The sequence below is a fragment of the Mauremys reevesii genome, linkage group 14 (genome assembly GCF_016161935.1).
Source record: "Mauremys reevesii isolate NIE-2019 linkage group 14, ASM1616193v1, whole genome shotgun sequence".
In the NCBI taxonomy this organism is placed as follows: domain Eukaryota; kingdom Metazoa; phylum Chordata; order Testudines; family Geoemydidae; genus Mauremys; species Mauremys reevesii.
In genome coordinates, this window is record NC_052636.1 from 42,774,170 (window position 1) to 42,800,061 (window position 25,892).

Sequence of the window (25,892 nt, forward strand, 5' to 3'; positions counted from 1 at the left end):
CCGGCTCTGACACCCCAGATCCGCCCGGGCCCAGCCTGGGCTCCGAGCTCTGCAGCCGAGCGCGCTCCGGCCCCTCCTGCAGCTCCGCCCCAGCCACTCCCGGGCTCCGTCGCCCCGCCCGGGCAGCCTTGCGACGCGCGGACCTTGGGGACCACCCCCAGGCAGGGGTCGAACCAGGCAACCGGGCCCGCCTCCCCCCCCCCCCCAGCAGGAGTGTGTCCGCCCCCCGCGTGTCCCTGCCCCCCACCCGGGCCCTGCCCGCCCCCCCCTGCCTCCAGCCCCAGTGCGCTGCCCGCGCGGGCAGCAGGGCTGAGCAGCCCCGCTGCGCTCCCGGCCCCGGCCATGGCCCCGCTGCCGCACAAAGGGGCGGGGGCTGGGACGGGGGGGCGGGAAGGGTCGGCTCCTCCCGGGCCCCACGCAGGGGGGTGGGACACGCGGGGACCCGCCTCAGCCCGGAGGGGGCAGGAGGGGGCGGGCTCCCCAGGGGAAAAGCGGGGGCGGGGCGGGGGCTGCTGAACCATCAGACTCAGGAGCCCCCGGGCAGCGTATTAACGCGCCTCCCGCAGCCACGTGCCACAAGATGGAGACGAGGCATCAGCCTTTTATAGTCTCTTGCCATGTGGTCTTTGCTTTCTTTGTCCCAAAGACACTCTGTCTAGCACGTGGCATAGAAAAACCTTAGAGTTCTCTCCATAGGCAGGTCCCTGCTACCTTGCTGAGTCACAAGGCGTATCTGCCTTCTCTCAGTGGGGCGACTGTACAGCTGATGGTCCTTAATGGGCCATCAAGCAGGCTACGCAGAACTGACACCAGCTTGTCTGGGGTGTTCCCCAGAAGCAGAGCACAAGATTGAAATACAGGCAGCATAGAGCCAATGTTCATAACGTGAACTACAAAAATGATACACATCTAGAGATAGCATCCTTATAATCAGCCAATCAGAACCTCTTCATAGACCCCTTGCACGACACCTTTCTACAATATTGGCTGCAAATATAGAACAGTGGTGGCAACGGTGATCTATACAGTTACAGATTATGTCAATAACGTCACAGGAGGTGACACGGCATCAGTGAGACTGATACTGGAATACTGCCTCCAGTTTTGGTGTCCTCGTTTGAAAAAGAGATGTTGTGAAATTGGAGCTGGGGCAGCAAAGAGCCACCAAATGTTCTGAGGGCTGCAGAAAAATCCCTTCTAATGAGCTACTGAAAGAGCTCAACCTGTTTAGCTTATCATAAGAAGATTGAAGGTGACTTCCGTTGAAGTGCCATATTGGAGAGAAAATACTGGGTATTAAAGGGCTCTTGAATCTAGCAGAGAAAGGCATAACAAGATCCAATGGCTGGAAGGTGAAAAGAGACAAATTCATATTGCAACTAAGGCACAAATATTCAACAGCGAGGATGATTCACCACAGGAACAAGCTACCAAGGAAAGTGGTGGATTCTCCATCTCCTGATGTCATTTCATGAAGACTAGATGCCTTTCTGGAATGTGTTTGCCCCAAAAGTAGCTCTTGTGTCCTACAGGAGGCCTGTGATATGCAGGGGGTCAGATTAGATACTCTAATGGTCTCTTCTGGCCATAAAGTCAACTAATTTCTGAAAAACTGAGTGTAGCATTGGGAGCAGCATCTGATGTTTCCCTGTCTAGCCGCTTGCTGCCTAGAACGAACGCTCCTTGAGTGGGGTGATCCACAGGGAGTAGTTGAAACCTGCAAAGTGCCTGGCCAGGGGCAGGACATTGGCACAGCAAGGGAGGGGTGTGGCAGTGACATCACAAAGGCCTTTTGCAGGACCTCAGACTATTGGTCAAAGGTGTGGGGGGGAGGTGGTGACCTCACAGAGAGATGCTGACATCAGCCAGGCAGGACAGGGGCGAGGGGCCAGGGAAACCTCAGAGACCCCTGTGGCTTTGCTTCAGCAAGTCTCCTTCTCCAGGTCTCTCTCTGAGGACTGAGAGAGTATTTGGGTTCACGGACGTGAGCGCCAGGAGGAACCTCTTTCGAGTTTTCTCCTTCCCTTTTAGTGATTTTACTAGAAAACAGCCGTCCCTGTTTAGAAGGTAAGAGCCTCCTCGAGGGAAGGGGTGTCATGGGGTGTCACAGTTCAGATGCCGGTGGCCCCCCCATGTATGGAAGTTCCCACCACCCTGCTCTGTGTTTGCAGTGCCGGAGAGCAGCATTGCACGGCAGTGATTTGCTCCTGGCTGCCGGAGCAGAGCAGCAGGCTCAGCTGCCAGAACTTCCTGGAGCTAGGAAAGGGGAGGGGCCCAGCGTCTTTAGCAGGAATGCAGGGCAGGCGAGTTCACGGTGGGCATTGTGGGATACTGGCGGAGACCAGTTATGGTGATTTAATGACCAGCAGCATTTACACTGGCACTCTGTCACTGTACGTTTGCTGCAAAAAGCTCTAGGCCTCTCATCAAAGTGGTTTTATTTTGTCACCAAAACAGGGCAGTTTTGCCGCCAGACGTGGCATTGCAGTGTGTACACCAGCCACACCAAGCTGCCGACCGAGGGAGCGTTGTGTGTTCTTCACACACCTGAGCAATATATTTCTGCTGAAACAACTTTGTAGTGCAGACCTGGCCAAAGATTCACTCACACACACAGCTTGCAAGGAAAACGTCACCTGCTCCTCTGCTTTGCAGAATCCAAACACAAGGAAAGCTTGTCAGGGCCTGGTGGAGATGGCAGGGAGTCAGGTGTGGGCAGACACTATGTCTTACACCCAGGCAGGGACCATGGCTTAGCTGGCTAAAGCACCTGCCTTGTAAACAGGTGAGCCTGGGTTCAACTCCCAGTGGTGGCTTTGGGGGCACCTGCTATTGGCTACTGTCAGAGGACAAGATTCAGAGCTAGATGGGCCTTTGGTTTAGCCCAGTGTGGTTTTTCTCATGGTTTAAATTACACTCACGGGCACTGATAATAGAGTTACTGAAAGTTTGGGAGTTAGGCACTGACAGATCAGTGGTCCAAGCCCCTTGTAGACACCCCGCCCCCCTCTGGGACAGGGGCAGGTCTGAGCTCTCTCACCAAATGCTCATTGTGGCCGCCAGAACCTGAGTGGCTCATTTCATTTGCACCCTGGGTTGAGTCCTGCTTTGTGCACCGTGTCTGAGAATGAAAATCCTAAACCACCCTTTGAAATGACGAATGCAGCAGGACATGTCATTGTCCCAGCCCCAAAGCAGACAGACCAATGGAGAAATGCCGTCAAGTCTAAGGTAATACTTCACTGCAGTTTTACCATTTCCACTTGCTAACCTCCCTCCTATCTGCCCAGCCCAGGTGTCCTCTGCCTCAGCTGCTGCTCCCGGCCTGCTCTAGAGTCAAACACGCAGGGCCCCCAGGGGAACAGAGGCTGGGACAGGGCAGCAGCCTGGGCTGGGCTGGGCAGATGCTGGGAGTTCTCGTTCCCTGAGAACTGGCCTGGCTCCCTTCTCAACAGCAAACAAATCAATTCCACGCCCCCTCCCCAGAAAAATCAGCCTGGAGCCAAGGGCAGCAGGGGATGATTCCCTCGAGTTCCCACCGAGGCAGGAGAGAACCCAGGGCCTTTCTAGCAGAGCTTATGGAACTGACGTGGGGAAACCAGCCTTTAATAACAGGCAGTTCACATTTAAGCTCAGTGTTTTTAACAATTTTTTACAACCTTAAATCACCCTTCAATCGCAGTGTCACTATCCATAACATTGCTTCAGCCTTATAGGTTCCCAAGTGCAAAACTCAACATCTCTTCAAACACAAGAGAGTGCAGATCAGTCAGTGTTCAGAGTCATCCCACATAAAAGAATCATGTTGCGGTACATATTGGCCTCATCATGTGGCCGTTGCCTTTCCCTCCGCTCTATTAAAAGTTTTGGTATTTTTCACAGAAACTTTCTTCCCTCAGGAGAGACCTGGGAACCAAGGCTGCCAGACAAACACCTTTAAGAGGAGGCGTAACCTGTCAAAAAATGATCTCCCTCCTTCAGTTCAGTGACAGCCTGAAATGTTACTTATCCCGGCAGAGCCGGAGGACTGAAAGCAGCGACATCAAATCCCTGTGTAGCTAGCAGGAATGAACACAAACACACCCTGCTATCTGAAGAGATGTTTAGTTTTACCCTTGGTAAACTAGAAGTCTAAAGGGAAGGAAGGTGGTGCCATATATAAAGAGTGAAACACAAAACAATTATCATAGTTATGCCCATAGTGACTGCAAAATATTTCTATATTCTTATCATCAGTGTATTATTTTCTCTGGCGTCTATACATTGACTATGCCTTGACCAAGAAATTTGAATCTTGATAAAATAATCGAATACCCCTGGTTAAGGCAATGGACTTAATACCCACTCGGGTGTCCCTACACAGGTTCAGGTACTGACAACAGTGCTGCCTTTTAGCCATAGCTTTTAATCAGGGCAATACATTGATCCTGTGAAATCATTCCCAGCCAGAGTCCATCGCCCACATTCCTTAGGGCATTGGGCCACCATGTGGACGTTTCATTTCCCTCCTCAATTTCACACAGACACAATTTCCTTTGCACAGGTCCATGAACAGCAAAACCTCCTGTGTCTCTTGTCTGAGCCAGGGCATTCAATTCCATTGAAACCTTCTCTCCTGCAATGGGAATGGTCATGCAGATGGGACGAGGCCACCTTCACCTCTGACAGTGAGATATTGGATCAGCTCTTTCTTTACGCTGCTGTTGTTAGTCCATGAAACATCAGGGATGGATGCAAGGCTGAGTTCATGCACCAACCCCCTGAAACATTTCAGCGCCCCAGAGAAATCCTGATTCCGGCTATTGGCATGATCTGGTGGAGATTCGAAGAGGAACGGGACGGTCTGAATTGTCAGTGTGGGGAATGAACAACTATCTATAGCAATGTCGTTATCCACAAACACTCTCTAATCATGCTCCAGCCAGAAGGGAAATGGGCAGGAACTCTTGTTGTTCAGCCATGGACACACCTACACTAATGCACAGTCAGGAGTGTGCTGGGGGAGCTGGTCTGAGCAATGTGAAGTGACAATTCAGTGAGAACAGAATCATTGTGTAGTGAAGCACCTATACACCAAGTAGTTGTGGCCGAGTGGTAAAGGCAATGGACTAGAAATCCATTGGGGTCTCCCCAGGCAAGTTTGAATCCTGCCAACTACGGAAGCATCAGTGTATTGTCACTGCTCTTGTTGTAGTGCCTGAGCATCCACAGAGCCAGACCTGGTCTCACTCTGAGGCTGTCTACACTTAAAATGCTGCTGTGACACTGCTATAGCACTGTGGAGTAGACAGTTGCTACAGTGAGTGGAGGGGTTTTCCATCCCTGTAATAGCTACATTGACAGAACAATCTGTCCTTTCATTTAGCACTATCTAACCATGGCTTAGGGCAGCTTAATTATACTGATTCCAGGGTTTTTCACACCCTGAAAGATGTACTTCTTAGAGGGGTTATCCCATCACCCTCCCATTCCCTGGTCCTTCTCGCATGACCTGAGAGCAGCAATACCCGCAGTTCAAGAGGTGCAAACAATTCCATGTTTATTGGGGTAAACTTCCAGCAAGCAATGATGCCAATTTCCTTCCTCGGTATCGCCCTTCCCAGCTCTGACACCACAGAGGCTTGTCTATGTCCCTGTTCCCATTCCCTCTTCCTATTCCCCTCTTAGCAAAACATAACTCCAATTCCCCTACCCCCATTCCATTCCCCCCCTTACTTCCTGATTGACTGCAGACTATACAGTAAAACTGGAGTTCTGCTTAGCTATACCTTAACCAATCATTTTACTGAAATGTAACTAACCAATCCTAACATATTGTAACATGATTATCTAACCAGTTATACCCCACCACCTGAATTGCTTTACACCCAACAAATTAATTATCCAGCAGACAGAAACAATCACAGAACCAGACAGAGATTATGCAGACAAGCAATAGGAAAGTGGAGACTACAGTGATAGAACAACAAAGAAATGAGGATTTCAGACCCCAGCTATTGATAAGTGAGTTGTCGCTAGACAGGATGCTATCATGGTAGAGGTTGTGGATGCTGGTTGCTTAACTGTCTGGCCCCAGGGCAGGATTTTGAGGGTCTCAGAATGCCAGCACCCATCACATTCTCCTCTGATCCATCCAAAGCAGCTTTACTCAGCACTCTCTCAATAGTCAGTTATGTTATTTAGTAAATTGTAAGTATCCCAGCATCCCATAATGGGGACAAAATAGTCCTCTTGCCAGAAGTGGCTTTACCAATAGATGAAACCTGTAATTTAAACGCCAAATAATCACACTATGTTTGGGATCCATTCAAATTCCCCTTCCAGGTCTTTGACACTTTCATCTCCAGTCATAGCGACTCTGATATAGGAGGAAAGAAATCAAAGCATCATCTCCAAGCACAGACAGCTGAGAACTCTTCCTCACATGACATTTTGAGAAGTGGAGGGATAGAATGTGATGAAAATAAACTCTGCACAGAGAAGCCAAAATGTAACAGTTCTGGAGTGATGGGGAAGGAGGGAATCTCTGAACCACCCCATCTCCTTCCAGTGTCACAGAGGCTGAAATGACACTTTTTTCCCCTGCTCCTCTTTATTTAACTATAACATGAAAAATTTCCAAAGTAACTGCTCTTCAGCACAACCCAGAGCAACGTGAGAACAACTGGCAAGGATTCAATCTGTATCACTGGCGACTCTAACAATCACTTTGCAATAGGAGGAATGGTATAAATGTGACGCTCCCTGGTTCCTCACAGGAAGGGCACACTCCAGTTACTTGTGGGATAATTGAGTTGATAGAAAGGACAAATGGGCGCAGCTCAAAAGAAGGCAAACTACAAAAGGCATAAATGGGCCACTCATCTGGCCAAGCTGAGGGATAACGGTGCTGCAAACAGTTCAAACAGATTTAAAAAGTTGTTATGTGGGAATCAGGAAAAGTATTAAAGAAAAAAAATGGATAGCCCTAGAGCGTTTTATGGTGTTCACTGCCCTTGCAGATTCTCTGATGGCTAACATGGGCTGAGTGCCAAGAGGTTTTCCCACATTCTCTGCATTCATAGGGCCTTTCCCCTGGTGTGGATTCTCTGATGTTTAGAAAGGCCTGATCTGAGAGTGAAGGTTTTCCCACACTCACGGCATTCACAGGGCCTGTCCCCTGGTGTGGATTCTCTGATGTCTAGAAAGGTGTGAGCTGCTAGTGAAGGTTTTCCCACAATCACAGCATTCATAGGGCCTTTCCCCCGTGTGGATTCTCTGATGTTTAGAAAGGTCTGATCTTTGAGTGAAGCTTTTCCCACACTCACTGCATTCATAGGGCCTGTCCCCTGTGTGGATTCTCTGATGAACAGAAAGGGCCGAGCTGTTAGTGAAGCTTTTCCCACACTCACGGCATTCGTAGGGCCTTTCCCCTGTGTGGATTCTCTGATGAACAGAAAGGGCTGAGCTGCGATTGAAGCTTTTCCCACAATCACAGCATTCATAGGGCCTTTCCCCCGTGTGGATTCTCTGATGTTTAGAAAGGTCTGATCTGCGATTGAAGGTTTTCCCACACTCACGGCATTCATAGGGCCTTTCCCCCGTGTGGATTCTCTGATGAACAGAAAGGACTGATCTGCGATTGAAGGATTTCCCACACTCACGGCATTCGTAGGGCCTGTCCCCCGTGTGGATTCTCTGATGAACAGAAAGGGCTGATCTGCGATTGAAGGTTTTCCCACACTCACGGCATTCGTAGGGCCTGTCCCCCGTGTGGATTCTCTGATGAACAGAAAGGGCTGATCTGCGATTGAAGGTTTTCCCACACTCACTGCATTCATAGGGCCAGTCGCCTGTGTGGATTCTCTGATGATTAAGAAGGGCTGAGTAGTCACATAAGTTTTTTCCACACTCTGTGCATGTATTTTTTCTCTTTCCAATGATGATTTCCTGCTCTGTTGTGGTTTCCTTGAGGTCCTTCTGAGTTCCCTGAGAGGAAATACGTTTACCCATTTTCACCCCCGGCTGGTTTCCTTGTTCTCTTTCTGGTCCGTGCTGAATCTCACAGGATTTTTCCTCCTCATGACTCCTGGACACATTGCTTTTTGATCTTTGCAATAATGCTCTGTGCTTATCCACTTGCTGAACATTTTTCTGCTGAGAATTCTGCTCCTCTTTCTCACATGCCATTGCACCACCTGCTGTGAAAAAGACAGAAACATCAAACAGGGATGAAAAGTGAAAAGCCAAAACAACCTAAGTGCTGGAGGGAGGTCAAATAAAAATCACAAACTGAACTCCCCGATACTCTTCCCCAAAACAGGAGAGAGGAGGGGATCAATTTGGCTTTCAAATGCCATCCAAATTCTCAGGGGGAAGGGAGGAAGCTACTGCCTGGTGTCTGCTAGAATCTACGGGAAGCCATGAGCTATAGTTACCCTGAGGATATGACCCCTGCTGGCAACAATAATGAACTGAGAGACCTCTCAAGGGCTTGGTAGGGCATCCCAGATGTTTCCTTCAGGCACTTTCACACTCAAGAGTTGGTTTAATGTTTCCTCACCTCTGCAGGAAGATCTCAGGGTCTGTTTTCCCTCTGAACCCTGCAAGTCTGAGACCCACGGCTCTTCCCCTTGTTCCAGCTGGGAGATCACATCAGGTTTGGAAAATGGAAACCCTGCTCAGATGAAAGAAAACAAAGGAGTTCCGTTGATTTCATAAAACTTTGTCATAAAAAAACATTCTATTAATTTAACTTTAATACTTGGTGTGAGCCGGTGTGCCTGGGCTAGTCCTCACTGAAAATGCCAAGACCAGGGCAGGCTGAAAAAGGGAGAGCAGAGGCTCCCCAAACTGGTGGTTAACACGGAAGTTAAACTCACCAACCAGTCACCAACTGTACATCTGATCCCCCACACTGGTTATCGAGAAACTGAAAAAAGAAATCACACGGCCCCCTTTATTGCATCCCAGTTCTCTGACTCCTAATCAGAACCTAGGTCCAGCACAGTGAGAGGTTATTTAAAAACTCTGCTCACATAAACAAAGTGTTCTTCTGACCCCAGAGTCAGCCACATTACCAGGTCAGTATAGGTTTGGATCTTACTCAAAATACTACGATGCCAGCCAATCATTGGCATCTAACCTAAAGGTTTATAAGCAAGAAAGCATCTAAACTAAAGGTTTATTATAAAAGAAAGAAAAAGGGAGTTGTTAAATGGGAAAGCAGTCAGACACATTCAGAAATCTATACAGCTGGTTCTTAGCAGTATTGGTGAGTTCCTGGCTTGAAAGGCTCTCTGGTACACATCCACATTATTCAGTCCTTTGTTCAAGCCTTCAGCTTGTAGAAAAGTTGCTCCAGAGGTAGGAAGAGGAATTGAAGACAAAATGGAGATGATGCAGCTGCCCTTTATATTCCTTTTGCCAAGTGGCTTCTAATTCCTGTGTCCCAAACACAAGCTTCACAGCACATGACATGGAAAAGCCTTGGAGTTCTCAGTACACAGTGTGATACAGCCTGGCCAGAGGGCAGCAGGAGAGGGTTAGAAGGGAGCCTTATTCCCTGTAGAGGGAAGAAAGTTTGCTATAGATTAACTAGAACACCTGAAGCCAATTAGAGCACCTGCAGTCAGTCACCTGATAAAGACCCTTTTCAATTAAAATTGAAAAGGAAAACAATACATCTGGAACTTAGGCTTTTGCTAGATCTTAAAAGAAAATTTTTGTAAGCACCCAAAATAGCTTTCTTGGGGGTTCAGCTTAAAGCTTACAAGCAAAGAAAAGCATCTGGAATAGAGCAGAGGAGATCCAAAAGCCAAAATAGGTATGGAAGATGAATTTTCATACCTGCTTCAAGCCTTACACAGCATTGCTACTCCGTGTCACCTTTTCCGGAGAACAAGAGACAAAGGGAAAGTTACTTTCCCATTTAAAAAAGTTCTAGCCTTTCCATTGGCTCTTTTGGTCAGGTGCCCACTCCTTTTCTTTTACCTGTTGGCTTGTTAACCCTTTACAGGCAAAGCAAGCAGAGAAGTCACACCAACAAGGATTTTACAGCAATCTGCCTGGCTGGGTGTTTATAAAAGGGAGAGCCCTCCCCTCCCCTTCATTTATCACTGTAGGGCTTGTGAGGTATCATTTTAAAAGACATAATCTACTGAATATCCTCCTGTTAAACTGTGTAGCAACATTGTATGGAAAGTGATGAGATTTTACGGTATGATATTACTGAAAAAGCTGCAACCCTAACCCTAAGTTCCTCAGAGACAGCAAGGCAAACAGCTGGTCAAATAGCCATTCTCCACCAGGGGGAAGGTGTGAAGAAGACATTTACATTCCATCACAGGGACACTTGAAGCTCGTATCTATGACAGCCTGTCACCATGACTCAGCTGAGAACTGAAGTGGTTTCTAGTACAAAGGACTGAATTATAAAAAGAGGTGAGGAAAATGCATGAGACTCTCTCTCTCTCTCCCCACTTTCCCTCTGCTCATGACAACTCCTGAAGAACTGAATGTGGGCGGCAGGGGCAGGTTAGGGGGAGTCCTGGCTGAAAGGAAAACCAGCCTGTCTCAGCAGATGGTGAGAGAAACATTTGTTTTAAATCCCTTTTAGCTTGTTAAGTTAAACATTAGTTTGTGTTTTATCTTTGCGTTTTTCATAAACAATTCTGACTTTTATGCCTCATTACTTGTAGTCACTTCCAATTTTTTTTTCAGTAGTTAAAAGTCTTGGTTTATTGTTTTATCTAACCAGTGTGCTTGGATTAAAGTGTGTTGGAAACTCCATTTGGAATAACAAGGCTGGTGCATGTCATTTTCCACTGATGAAACAACAGATTTCATATGAGCTCCCATTGTTCAGGAGTGTGCTGGACAGTGCAAAATGCACATTTCTGGGGGAAGTCTGGGAGCAGAGAATTTTCTGGGGTTCTCCTGTGGGGTACTGTAATTTGTGAGTCACTGACTAGCAGCACTCAATACTGTGTAGCTGGGAGCGAGTTACATGCTGGAGACTGCGTGTGAACTGCCCAGGAGTGGCTGCTCTCACAGTAGAGCAGTGTAAAAGGCACCCCAGCTTGGGGAACTGAGGGGACACAGCTGTTAACAGTCCAGATTGTACTGTGCTTAATGTCACAGACACTCAATTTCAAAGAGTCTCCTAAAACATACAGAAAGTAAATCCACGTCCCAAAAATCGAAGTCTCCCTGGCACTGCTTCTTGCTGGCACTGCTTCTTGCTGACAGATGGGTCCAGAGACAGAGTCCAGGGGAAGCTGGAAACATAAGCGTGGGGTTCAGTGGAGAACGGGAACAGGAAGGGCAGGGATATTGAATGCAGGATCTCAGCAGTCCTAGATGTCAGGATAACACATAGTGCAGCCCATTGGCAAACATAATCCCAAATATACATAGAAAATGATGGGGTCTAAATTAGTTATTTCCATTGATTTATACAAGAGCAATAAGATATTCTCTGTATTACTGTTTGTCCCTTTTTAAATAATTCCTAACATCCTGTTTGCTTTTTTGACTTCCGCTGCACACTGCTGGATGTCTTCAGAGAACTATCCACAATGACAAAAAGATCTTTTTCCTGATTAGCCTAATTTTGCCCCCATCATATTGTATGTATAGTTGGGGTTATTTTTTCCAATCTGCATCACTTGACATTTATACACATTTGCCATTTTGTTGCCCAGTCACTTAGTTTTGTGAGATCTTTTTGAAGTTCTTCACAGTTTGCTTTGGTCTGAACTATCTTGAGCAGTTTAGTATTGTGACGTTATTGATATAATCTGGGACCATATAGAACATGGTTGCAACCAAGGTCCTGTAGTGGCACCAAATCTTATGTGAAGGGGGTCATATAAGGTGTCCAAGACCAGGTTATGGGTTGCTGGTTATAATTATGGTGTCTATATGTAGGTATCATTTTGTAGTTGAAGTTATGAGTATTGGCTCTATCCTGTCTGTATTTCAAACTTAGGCTCTGCTTCTGGGAGACAGCCCAGACAAGCTGGTATTAGCTCTGCCTAGCATGCTTGATGGCCCATTAAGGACCATCAGCTATTCAACTGACCCATTGAGAGAAGGCAGATACGCCTTGTAACTCAGCAAAGTATGCAGGGACTTGCCCATGTGACTCCAGACTCCATTTTGCTGTAATTTTCCACAATAAGGAACAAAAAGGTTCTTACACCTGGAAAAGCCTATAAAAGGCTGATGCCTCATCTCCATCTCGTTTTCAATCCTGCTTCTTACCTCTGGAGGAACTTTGCTACAAACTGAAGCTCTGAACAAAGGACTGACTGACCCATCCTAGAGGAGGATGTATTCCAGAGACTTGATTTGAACCTGCAGTTTACTCCATCACTGCTACAAGCTTGAACCAAGAACTTTGTCATTACTGCATGTAATTGATTCCATTTAACCAATTCTAGCTCTCATCTCTATCTTTTTCCTTTTATGAATAAACCTTTAGATTCTAAAGGATTGGCAACAGCATGATTTGTGGGTAAGATCTAATGTGTATATTGACCTGGGTCTGGGGCTTGATTCTTTGGGATCGAGAGAACCTTTTACTTTTATTGGGGTGTTGGGTTTCATAACCATTCATCCCTAAGACAAGTGCACTGGTGGTGATACTGGAAGACTGGAGTGTCTAAGGGAATTGCTTGTGTGACGTGGTTAACCAATGGGATGAAACCAAAGTCCTCTTTGTCTGGCTGGTTTGGTTTGCCTTGCAGGTGGAAAAATCCCAGCCTTGGGCTGTAACTGCCCTGTTTTAAGCCATTTGTCACTCTCAGTTGGGTCCCACCAGAACCGCATCACCACAAGTAGCATCTGCAAACTTTGCCACCTCACTGTTTACCCCTTTCTCCAGATCATTTATGAATATGTTGAATAGGATTGGTCCTAGGACTGACCCTTGGGGAACACCACTAGTTACTCCTCTCCATTCTGAAAATTTACCATTTATTCCTACCCTTTGTTCCCTGTCTTTTAACCAGTTCTCAATCCATGAAAAGATCTTCCCTCTTATCCCATGATAACAATTTATGTAAGAGCCTTTGGTGAGGGACCTTGTCAAAGGCTTTCTGGAAATCTAAGTACACTATGTCCACTGCATCATCCCATACTCGGGAGGGGGGGTGGGGGGGGTGGAGAGGGGAGTGGCACTGTATGTTAAAGAAAATGTAAACTCAAATGAAGTAAAAATCTTAAATGAAACCACATGTTGCATAGAATCTGTACGGATAGTAATTCCATGCTCTAGTAAGAATATAACAATAGGGATCTGTTATCGACCACCTGTCAAAGACAGTGAGGATGAAATGCGAAGGGAGATTAGAGAGGCTATCAAAATAAAGAACTCCATAATAGTGGGAGATTTCAATTATCCCCATATTGACTGGGTACATGTCACCTCAGGACAAAATGCAGAGACAAAATTTCTGGATACTTTAAATGACTGTTTCTTGGAGCAGCTGGTACAAGAACCTGCAATGGGAGAAGCAACTCTCGATTTAGTCCTGAGTGGAGCGCAAGATCTAGTCCAAGGGCTAACTGTAACAGGGTCTGTGGCAGTGTGTGTGTGTGTCACTGGCATATTGGGGTGATGCTGCAACAGGACAGAGTAGAGGTGGCATTGTGGGGCTGGCGTGAACCATCTCCCTTCTTTTCCCCTTCCAAGAATAGAGGGGAGAGTAACCCTTACCCAGCGAGGTCACATTCTCATAGTTCTCCTGCATGACATCCCTGTAGAGGGCTCTCTGAGCAGGGTCCAGCAGAGCCCCTCTCCTGGTGAAATACACAGCCACCTCCTCGAAGGTCACCGGCCCCTGAAAGAGCAAGAGTCCAACACTCAGTACCTGCTGCCCCACTCACAGCCCCCCTATACATGGGGGACAGGAGCCAAACAGAAATTCTGGGTGGATTGCAGTCAGAGTCCCACCCCCACCCTGCTCAGAGCATCCAGGAAACACCAGGGGGAGGGGACGAAGCGAGAGCCCCTCCTCTCTCCCAGCAGAGCCATCACACACCTACTAGCCACAGACTGATTCAGGAGATGGAGCCCCTAGCAGGGTCCAGGGACAGCTCCCTGGTAGGAAGCCCAACACCCTCCCCATTCTGAAGAGCTGGATGTGAAGGGAGGGGAATCTCTGCTAAGCCTCACTGGTGGGTGCCTTCTTCATATCTCACAGCAGCCACTGGTTAGTCAGGTCGGGCTCCAGCACTACGAGTCTGGTCAGTTTTCCCAGCCCCATGCAGCGGGGTTATTTTCTGCTCCACAAACTAGAGCATTTCCACCGCCGAACCTCCTGGGTCTGTTCCTAGAATCTAGGCCACATATTAAATAACTCCCAGCAGGTTTAGCACACCCCTGTCCTCCTCCCTTTCTCCACCCTGTGCATTTCCTGCAAACCAGCCTGTGCAAACCTTCCCATCTCCCACGTATTTGCTGTCCCCCTCCCCCCCCGGAGGAACCCACCAGCAACCCCCCTGATAATACCTACCTGAACTGGCTCCTCTGCAGCCATTTCTCTCCCCTGTCCAACGAGAGGATGGGATGAACTGGAGCGAAACATGGACGTTATTCTGCAGCCTGGCAGGGCGAGAAGGGCAGTTGTGAAGGTTTCAGAACAGGCTTTAATTCATTTCACAGCATGATTCCCCCAGGCCCTTTCCCTGCAGACAGGCACCCTAGAGTCTGCCATGCTGAGAAAGGCTTCATCTCTTTGTACAGTGTAGACCTGGCCTCTCCTGCCAGGCAAAGCCCACAGAGACATTTTTAACCGCCCTTCTCCCTCCCCTCACCCCGTAACAGTCTCTGAACACAAGGCTAGAAAAAAGCAGAACGAAAGGAGTCACTGTGGGGGATCCCCTCAGACACTGACCCCACGGCAGCCACACCCCAGCAGGAGGGATATGGAGTCAGGAACTGGATTTTCCTCGGTCTGTTTCTCATCTTTTCCACAGGAAAGTGATTCTACCCAGGGTGCAGCAATACATCTGTCTAGGCAGATTAGAGATCTGGAAATCTCTCTCCAAACTCTTCTCTCCCACAGCCCCTTTCAGTCTCTTTCTCCTTCTATCTCCTTTTCCCCTCTCCCTGCCCATCTGGTAGGTAAGTCCCATTCCTGGGTAGTTTGCTCCCCCATGGCTGGATTTGCTCCTGCAATTGTTAATTGGACGAGAAATGAGGGGGGGGGGGTCTGTTTGTGTAGAGTCATTTTAAAGCCAGACCCCAGCATTTTCCCTTCGTTTCTTTCAGTTACTTGAAATGTCTGGATCAGAATTTAGTATTAACAGGGCCCAGGGCTGCCCTAGGGGGCTAGGACCAGCTGGAGAAAGTCATCCCCTGGGCCGGGCAGAGAAGCAGCTTTAATTCAGGTCACTTCCCAGCACAGAACCCCACTGGGGGAGCAGCAGCTGCTAAGCCTGGTCTCCCAGATCACAATGGAGGCTGCAGCCTCTGACCCAGGAAGCTGAACCCCAATATCCTGAGCAGAGAGGGACAGAGCGTTTGAGCAGCTTCCCTCCTTTAGCTCTCTGGGGAGAGCAGCTAACGAGAGCCCCTCCTCACAGGGAGAATTGCTGATCTCATTTGCCCCACTGTCCATCCGGAGTCACTCCTTGTCTTTCCATACAGTGACTCTGGATTAACAATGGTCTCAGTGAAACCAGAGTTCAGAAATAATGAGTCCAGAACGCTGTGGAAGAGACCATTGTGCAGCAGTGCTGACCCCCTTCCCACCTCCCTCACCCCCCAGATCGAGGACAAGGACTGGGGGGCACAAATTTTCCAAACAGAACCGAAAGTTCCTGCAGTTTTCAAAAGAGGAGAAAAGCAAAATCTGTGATTTTACACGAACAGTGACTGATAAGTGGATAGAAAGTTATCACAGTGACAGGGCCTGTGACTGGGGAATGCCGGGCAGTGCTTGGAGCCAGGACTCTGGCACAAGTTGATCAGAGAGAAGGATCATAGTTAGTAGAAGTTCCCAGAGCCCACAGCCCTGAGAGTCCCCAGCCAGGGACCCCAGATACCCCTCAAAGCCCCACCGGCTAGGGAAGTCCCACCAGACCATGACTGTCAGGTTGGGAATCCCAGAGGGTTCCCCCCACCATGAGCCCCCAGCAGCCAGGGACCCGCCCACTGGGAACTCAGTCCCTCACTGCCTGCCTAGGACTCCCCCCCAGCAGGATCTGGCATTTGTCTGGGATCCTCCCCACCCAGCGGGACCCCTGATGCTTTTCAGTGGGACCCCTCACTCTGCTTCCTGGCATCCCCTGACCTAGTGCCAGGGATCCTCCCCAGCTCTGTGCACTGGGCAGGGCAGCGATCCCAGGAGCCAGCCGGGGAAGCCCAGACGGAGCCCCTGGCACAGCACCAGGCTCCCTCTAACCCCCTGTCCCGCCTCCCCAAGAGACGCCCACCCCGGCTGTTCTGCAGCCACCAGGCCCCCAGCGATACCCACCTCCAGGACCCAAAGCCTCAGGGCTGGGCACATCCACCCTTGAGATCTGCAGAGAAAACGTGTCACGATCTGCAACTGGAGGTGGAAAATCAGACTCCTGGAGAGACCAGGGGGAAATGGGGGAGACGGGAGAGCGGCTCATTGGCGGGGAAAGGGGCGAATCTCCCCGGATTTTACAGCCCGGGTGAGACACTGAGCGAGAAAAGGGGCAGAACTGGAGAGAATTTGTATCGGGGCGAGAGGCAAGTGGCACCAACAGGGACAGGATCCAATTAACCCCCCTCCCCCCTTCACCCCCCTGCGTCCCACTGACCTTCCCCCCCCAGCTCCAGGTTCTCCCCCCCCACCCGACACCCCCCTCCCCCCCAGGGACCCCCCACATCCCAGCGGGGGGCGGATCCTGCGGCGGCTCCGCTGGGGCCGAGGCGGCTCCGAGGCTTCTCCCGGGTTCCCCGGGGCAGAGTCACGTGCCCGCCCCCCGGGTCTCTCACCCCCCGGGGGCTCCGGGCGGGGCTGGGGCGGGCAGAGCCCGGGGCTGCCCGGGGGGCGGGGCCCAGCTGGAGAAACCCCCCCCCGGCCGGGCCCCCCCGCACAGACCCCCCCCCGGGGAGCAGCAGCGGCTCAGCCCGGGCCCGGCTCACGCGGAGGCGGCAGCAGCAGCTTTGTTCTCCCGCCCCCAGCGGGGCTCGCACGGAGCATGCGCAGTAACAGCTGCTGGAACCCTCCCTTCCCTGGGCCGGAGAGGGCGGAAGCGGCCCGGGGCAGGCTGGGAGATGTAGTTCCTGACTCTCCCCGGAGCGGAAGTGACGTCGGCACAGGAGCCGGAGCCGGGCTGGAAAGGAGCGTTGGGCGCTGGGTCTCTGCCTGGCTCGCGCGGGGCCGTTGGAGCCTCTCCCGGGCCGGAGAAGGGTTGGTGCCGTTGGAGCTCTGGGCATGCGCAGATCGCGGCGGGAGATCCCTTCATTAACCGTGGCCGGGGAGCAGGTGACCCCCGAGGAGCGGGGAGAGAAAGGGGGGGGCTGAGATCCCCTCGGATTTACCGCTGCCCCCTCCCGTGGGGACCCCCCTCCCCCCCGTCCTGCCCCCTTTCTCCCTAGAGAGCCACGAGCAGCGCCCAGGGTGACCCCCCCTCCCCCAACCCCTGAGAAGTTCCCTGTTCTCCCCCCCCCGACGGTGCCCCATTTTCTCTCCCCTTCGCCAGTGGCCAGTTCAGGTCTCAGGTTTGGGGGTTTCCCCCATTCCCACCTGCAGGGATTTGTCCTTGTGCGGGTGGGAAATGGTTCCCCCGAGGGATTCCTGAGCTGGGCAGAGGGTGAATGGGCAGAGGCTGGGGGGGCCCTGAGACAGGGACACCTCTGGGCTGCGCTGGGGGGGCCACTCTCTGGTGGCAACGGGGCCTGGGAAGGGCCAGGGAGGGGAGGGAGGAGCAAGTGTCCCCCATGGAGACGGCCCAGCCCCAGGTTTCCCAGTCCCAGCTACTTCCCCTTCCCGACCCTGCCCAACCCAGCAGCCCCCCCCCCCCACCTGCTAGTCACATTCCCAGACCCCACTGCCAGCCCCTCCCCACTGATAGTGACTTTCTCACTCCAGCCCCCTCCTGTCCCTTGTGAAAAGACATCACCCAGGGCTCCCTGCCGGCCATGTGAGTGTGGGGCAAGAAGAATCCATCCCATTCTGTTGTTGATTCAATATCCTTGTATAATCCCCTCCAATTTCCCATCTTTTCTCTTGAACCGTTAAATGGTGACACAAAATCTCCCAGACGTTGGTGCTTCTCTCTTATATTGGCAAATATTTAGTTTGTGCCCCATTTTCTCCTCAGTTCTGAAATACTGATATTGAATTCTCAAAAATCTTCCCGCTTTTCTCCCCAGGTGTGTGACTGAGATCAGGGCTCCTATCTTACTGCCAGGCGCTGCAGAGACCCCAGCTGAGATCTGGGCCCTGTTCTGCCAGGCACTGAAGAGACCCCATGTGAGATCAGACCCCACTGTTGTGCCAGGTAAAACTGAGACCTGGACTGAGATCATGCCCCCCCCCCCCCCCTTGGGCCAGGCAGCGCACAACTGTGACCCAAACCACTGCCTCCATTGTGCTGGGCACTTCAGAGACCTCGACTGAGATCTGTGTCCCCGTTGGGTCTGGCATTGCACTGACCCTAATGAAGATCACACCTCACCACTGTACTGGGCACTGCACAGACCCTGACAGAGATCCTGGCCCCACATTTTGCCAGATGCTGCAGGGGCCCTAAACAAAATCCGGGATCCTGTAATGCCGGGAGTAGCAGAGTCCCCGACTGAGGTCAGGTCCCTGTTGTGCAGGGCTCTGCACAGACACCGAGATCAGGGTCCCCATTGTGACAGGTGCTGAACAGACACCAAGGGTATCTCTACCCTGCCGTTAAAACCCCCCAGCTGGCCCATGCCAGGTGACTCAGGCTCACAGGGCTCAGGCGAAGGGGCTGTTTAATTGCAGTGTAGGTGTCTGGGCTCGGGCTGGAGCCAGGCTGTAGGACCCTGCGAGGTGGGAGGGTGCCAGACCTTGGGCTGCAGCGCCAGCCGGAACATGGACACCACAATTAAACAGCCCCACAGCCTGAGCCGTGTGAGCCCAAGTCAGCGGGCACGGGCCAGCCGCCGGTGTCGAACAAGTTTGCATGGAGAATTTGGGGCAAAACTGGGAACTGAACCCAGATTGTTTGAATTCTTGCCTCTCCCCTTAACCACAAGCCCAGCGTGTGTGTGTGCAGCGTTGTTTTGGTCAGTGTTTGCCTTGCATTGGCTTCCAAGGGAGGCTGTGGAATTTCCTTCACTGGAGGTTTTTAAGACCAGGTTAGAGAGACACCAGTCTGGGAATGTCTAGGGATACTTGGTCCTGCCTCAGCACAGGGGGCTGGAGTAGACGCCCTCTCAAGATCCCTTCCAGGCCTACACTGAAATAATTCTCTTTTGTGCTGTGTCCTGTTCTACGCTGAGCTGTTTTGCATGGTGCCATTTGGAACTGTGATCGCACCATGCTGTGTAGCAGTTTTGTGGTGCATTGTTTTGCCTCAGCTTGTTTGGTGCCTGTGTTGTGTTGGTTTGAGTTGAGCTATTTTCCGCTGTGTACTTTTGTCCTAGGATGTCGTCGTTTGCATCGTGTTGCTTTCTTCTCCTTTGTATTTGTCATTCTATGCTGTGGAGTGCAGGTTATGTTTTTTTTCCCCCTGAATTGCCTGACATTATGTTGTGATGGGTTTTATTCTGTATGTTGTGTTTTTATATGTATATATTGAATCACATCCTAGACATGTAGGGCTAGATAGGACCTCAAGATGTCATCAAGTCCAGCTCTCTCTGCCGAGGCAGGACCAAGTATCTGTAGATTATCTCTGACAGAGCTTTGTCCTGCCTGTTCTTAAAAACTTCCAGGGACAGAGACTCCCCAGCCCCCTTGTAAGACTATTCCAGAGCTGACCTGCCTTAGCTCTGGGGACACCCACACAGACTGTAGTGGTGAGCAGCTCTGGAGAGAGAGGAGACCCCAGTGAGTGGCAGCTGGGTAAAGAGACTGAAGTTGGGAGGAGAAACATTGACGTGTCCAAGGTCACCCAGGCTGTCTGTGACCGAGCTAGAAATAGGTTCTAGTGCCACCGTACTGCTGTTTCTGAAGGTCTCTGCCGCACTGGTGTTTTAGGCACTGGTGCAAACCCTTAGTGTAGACAGAGTTTACACTAGTGCACTATGATTTGTACTGGTGCACCATGTCCCTGTTTGAAGGTTTGAGGTGGGGGCGGGGGGAAGTGACCTCACAGAGGTCTGGGACTGGCTGAACAGTGCAGCTGGTAAGGGAGGGGCAGCAGTGAGTGCTGGAGGTATGAGCCAGGAGCACAGCCCCACAGGACTGGACACTGACTTCTCCTGACCCAGGGGACACCCCCCAGCGAGGTGGTTTGTCCATGGATGCACAGGCTGTCTTGGCAGGGCAGCTCAGCTGCAGTCCCTGCACACCTCTTCCTGCAGCCTAATACAGTGTGCTCGGGGGACCTTTCCATGCTGCGGGTGACGGGGCTCTGGCATTAACAGGGTCTGTTCCTGGCTCTGTCATGGACCTGTTCAGTGACCATGGGGAAGTCACAGCCCCTCTCTCTGAAACGTTGTCTTCAGTGACTTGAGAGCACGAGCACCAGCCTCAGGCAGACTGGTAAGAATCAGGGAACAAACCCCAAATTGGGTGTGAGGTCTGTATGGAGATTTCACCAACCAAGTATCCAGTGTAAACGCTTCAGGCACTGTAACAGCATTAACATGGAATCACAGACAGTCCCCTTGGGTGATCCCATATATCTCACCACGCAGGTGAGCTCACCTTCGTGACAGATGATCCCTTACTCCAGGGGTTCTCAACCTTTTTCTTTCTGAATCCCCAGTGATGGAGATTCCACAACCTCTCTAGGCAATTTATTCCAGTGCTTAACCACCCTGACAGTGAGGGAGTTTTTCCTAATGTCCAACCTAAACCTTCCTTGCTGCAATTTAAGCCCATTGTTTTTTATCCTGTCTGCAGAAGTTAAGAACAATTTTTCTCCCTCCTCCTTGAAATGACCTTTTATGTACTTGAAAGCTGATCATGTCCCCTCTCAGTCTTCTCTTCTCCAGACTAAACAAACGCAATTTTTTCATTCTTCCCTCATAGGTCATGTTCTCTAGACCTTTAATCATTTTTGTTGCTCTTCTCTGGACTTTCTCCAATTTGTCCACATCTTTCCTGAAATGTGGCACCCAGAACTGGACACACCATTCCAGTCGAGGCCTAATCAGTGTGAAGTAGAGCGGAAGAATTACTTCCTGTGTCTTACTTACAATACTCCTGCTAATACATCTCAGAATTATACTTGCTTTTCTTGCAACAGTGTAACATTGTTGACTCATGTTTAGCTTGTGATCCACTGTGACTCCCAGATCCGTTTCTGCAGTGCTCCTTCCTGGGCAGTCATTTCCTGTCTTGCATGTGTGCAAGTGATTGTTCCTTCCTAAGTGGAGTACTTTGCATTTGTCCTTATTGAATTTCATCCTGTTTACTTCAGACCATTTCTCCAGTTTGTCCAGATCATTTTGAATTTTAATTCTGTCCTCCAAAGCACTTGCAACCCCTCCCAGCTTGGTATCGTCCACAAACTTGATAAGTGTAACACAGAGACTCTGTTACTGGGAGGGTTTCACCATGTCTCAGAGGGTTACAGCCTGGTGGGAGGGGGCTAGGCCTGTACTGGGATAAGGTCACTCTGTGCTTCACAGTGTGGCAGAACCTGGAATGTCCATTACCAGGGAAAAATGCTTGGGGGAATCGACATATGGAAAGGACAGAAACCCTGTCTGAATTCTCTCACATTGCCCTTCTCGTCCTGGCAGGCTACAGAATAATGTCCACATTTCGCCCCAAATCATCCCCTCTCCCAGCGGGAAGGAAATGGCTGCAATGGAGCTGGCTCAGGTAAGGGATTCTCAGGGAGCTGGTGGTGGGTTCTGGTTGGAGGGAGAGGAGCAGTAAAGGTATAGGAGGGTGGGAGGCAGGAAGTATCTTGGGTGGAGAAAGGGAGGGGACAGGATGAGACAAACCTGCTGAGACTTGTATACTCTAGGGTGTGATGGGTTGTCACCCCGGGGTGCAGTCTGGGGGGCTTCTGGGAACCGCTGTGCCCTCTAACCCTCAAGCTGGCCCGGCCCTTCTGTCACGGAGTGTGGGGGAGTCCGGTCCTGCACCCCTCTGCCTGGGACTCAGTGACTCTCAGCCAGCCAGTAAAACAGAAGGTTTATTGGACAACAGGAATGCAGGTTACAGCAGAGCTTGGAGGCACAGCCAGGACCCCTCAATCAAGCCCCTCTGGGGTCCAGGAAGCTTAATCCCCTTAAATTCCAACCACCCAGCCCAAAACTTAACTCCCCTCCCTCCAGCTGGACCCTTCCTTTGTCCACCTTCCCAGGCAAAGGTGTTGACACCCCTGCCTGCTCCCTGGCTCAGGTTACAGGCTGAGCACTTGTCTCTCACCTAAAGTAATCCCCGGCTCTCCCATCTCCCACACGGATAGCCCCTACTCCATCACAGCTCTTCCCCCTTCGAGACTGAACTGAGCGGGGTCACTCTGCCCAGTGACCTGAGGAAGTTCAGGGCCCCCTCTCCGGGACAACGCTTCCGCTATCAGGTTGGCACTTCCCTTCACATGGACCACGTCCATGTCATAGTCCTGCAGGAGCAGGCTCCACCTCAGGAGCTTGGCATTGGCTCCTTTCATCTGGTGCAGCCAGGTCAGGGGAGAGTGGTCGGTGTACACGGTGAAGTGTCGCCCAGAGAGATATGGCTTTAGTTTCTTAAGGGCCCACACCATGGCCTGGCATTCCTTCTCGATGGCCGCGTAGTTCTGCTCCCGGGGTAGCAACTTCCTGCTCAGGAACACGATAGGGTGTGTCTCCCCCTTTTCATTCTCCTGCATTAACACCACCCCCAGTCCCGTGTCTGAGGCGTCGGTGAACACCATAAAGGGTTTGTCAAAATCTGGGTTTGCCAGAACTGGGCCACTAACCAGAGCCTCCTTCAGCGCCTGGAGAGCCTGCTGGCACTGCTCGGTCCAGACCACCTTGTCTGGCTTCCCCTTCTTGCACAGCTCAGTGATAGGGGCGGCTATGGCCCTAAAGTGGGGCACGAACCTACGATGGTACCCCGCCATCCCAATAAAGGCCTGGACCTGCTTTTTGGTTTGGGGAGGCCAGTCTCTGATTACCTCCACCTTGGCTGGTTCTGGCTTTAGGCAGCCTCTCCGCACCTGATGGCCCAGGTAAGCTACTTCAGCCATCCCCACCTTGCACTTCTCAGCCTTTATGGTTAGCCCAGCCTTCTGGAGTCGGTCCAGCACTTGTTTAACCTGGGACACATGGTTCTCCCAGGTCCGGCTAAAGACGCAGATATCGTCAATATATGCCATGGCAAAACTCTCCATCCGCTGCAGGAACTGATCCACCAGGCGCTGGAAGGTGGCCGGCGCTCCCTTGAGGCCGAAGGGCAGGGTCAGAAACTCATAGAGCCCCAGAGGGGTGATAAAGGCCGATTTCAGCCTAGCATCTGTGTCCAGCGGCACTTGCCAGTAGCCCTTGGTAAGATCCATGGTTGTGAGGTACCGAGTGCCTCCCAGCTTGTCTAGGAGCTTGTCAGGCCTGGGCATGGGGTAGGCATCAGATACGGTGATGGCATTGAGCTTTCGATAGTCCACACAGAACCGGATCAACCCATCCCTTTTGGGGACCAGCACCACCGGCGAGGCCCAAGGGCTGGAAGACGGCTGGATCACCCCCAAAGCCAGCATGTCCCTGACCTCTCTTTGTAGGTCCTGGGCAGTTTTCCCGGTGACCCGAAAAGGGGAACATCTTATAGGGGGATGTGACCCAGTCTCTACCCGTTGGACAGTCAAATTAATGCGTCCAGGCTGGTTGGAAAACAGCTGTCGGTATAGCTGCAGCACCCCTGTGATCTCAGCATGCTGGGCCAGGGTCAGCTGATCAGAGAGGGGAATTGCCTCCAGGGGGAACCAGCTTTTGTCCCAGGGAATAGATCCACTAAAGGGTCATCTCCCTGCTCCTCTCAATGTCCACACATGGCCAACACCACATTCCCCCTGTCATAGTATGGCTTCATCATATTCACATGGTGCACCCGGCAGTGATCAGCCCGGTTCGACAGCTCCACCACATAGTTTACCTCATTTAGTTGCTTGACAACCTTGAAGGGCCCTTCCCAGGTAGCCTGGAGTTTGTTTTTCCTCATGGGGATGAGAACCATCACTTGATCCCCGGTGGCGAAGGTGCAGGCCCGTGCCGTGCAGTCATACCAGACCTTCTGCTTCCTCTGGGCTCTGGCCAGATTCTCCCTGGCCAGGCCCATGAGCTCGGCCAGTCTTTCCCGGAAGGTCAGGACATACTCCACCACTGACTCTCCATCGGGAGCGACCTTCCCTTCCCATTCGTCTCTCATCAGGTCCAGGGGCCCCCTTACCCGCCCTTCCATATAACAGTTTGAAAGGCAAAAACCCAGTAGATTCCTGGGGTACCTCCCTGTACGCGAACAGCAGGTGAGGTAAGTACTTGTCCCAGTCCTGCGGGTGCTGATTCATAAATGTTTTTAGCATCATCTTTAGCGTCCCATTGAACCTTTCCACCAGCCCGTTGGTCTGGGGGTGATACGCTGAGGCCCAGTTGTGCCGGACCCCACATTTCTCCCACAAGCACCGGAGCAGGGCCGACATGAAGTTGGACCCCTGGTCCGTTAAGACTTCCTTGGGGAACCCCACCCGGCTGAAAATGGTCAGCGGCACATCTGCCACGGTGTCTGCTTCGATAGAGGACAAGGTCACCGCCTCAGGATAGCGAGTGGCGAAGTCTACTACCACCAGAATGTATTTCTTCCCCGACCAGGTCGCCTTGCTGAGAGGTCCCACTATGTCCATGGCCACCTTCTGGAAAGGTTCTTCTATAATGGGTAAAGGCCTCAAAGCTGCTTTCCCCTTGACTCGGGCCTTCCCCACCCGCTGGCAGGGGTCACAGGATCGGCAGTACTGTCGAACATGGGTAAAGACCCCAGGCCAGTAAAAGTTCTGTAGCAGCCTCTGCCTGGTGCGTCGGATTCCCTGGTGCCCTGCAAGAGGGATGTCATGGGCCAGATACAGCAGCTTGTGGCGAAACTTCTGGGGAACCACCAGCTGCCTCCTGATCCCCCATGACTCCACCTCCCCGGGGGGAGCCCATTCTCGGTACAGGAACCCCTTCTCCCACAGGAACCTCTCCTTGCAACCTCTCCTCATGGTCTGTACCGCACTGAGGTTAGCCCGTTCCCTGGGCTTCCGCAAGGAGGGATCCTTCTGCAACTCGGCCTGAAACTCAGCAGCTGGGACAGGGATGGGGACCTGTTCTCTCTCGCTGGCTGGGTCTGAGGCTGCAGCCCCTCTGAGCCGTGTCCCTAGTCGGTCCCTCCCCACCAGGTTAGGGTCCTGCGCCTCGGGCAGAGTACCTTCCCCATTGTCAGGGTGCAGTGCCCTGCACCGACTCTGACTACAGGTCACGACCAGGGCATCCCGGGCATTGCTGGGCCAGACCTCCAGGTCCCCCACCATTAACACCTCCGTGGGCAAATATGGGTGTACCCCCACGTCCTTGGGGCCCTCCTTGGCCCCCCACTTCAGGTGTACCCTCGCCACAGGCACCTTGAATGGGGTCCCGCCCACGCCCATCAGGGTCAGGTAGGTGTAAGGCAACATCCGATCTGAGGCCACCACCTCGGGTCGGGCCAGCGTCACCTCTGCGCCCGTGTCCCAGTACCCAGTGACCTTTCTCCCATTTACCTCCAGGGAAACAAGGCACTCGCTCCGCAGGGGCAGCCCCGCCCCCACCCTGTAAACCA

General features: G+C 51.5%; 1 pseudogene; it reads right to left on the minus strand.

Moving 5' to 3' along the window:
• LOC120381647 overlaps positions 1–25,892 on the minus strand; it is a 438,779-nt pseudogene that overhangs the window by 144,578 nt on the left and 268,309 nt on the right.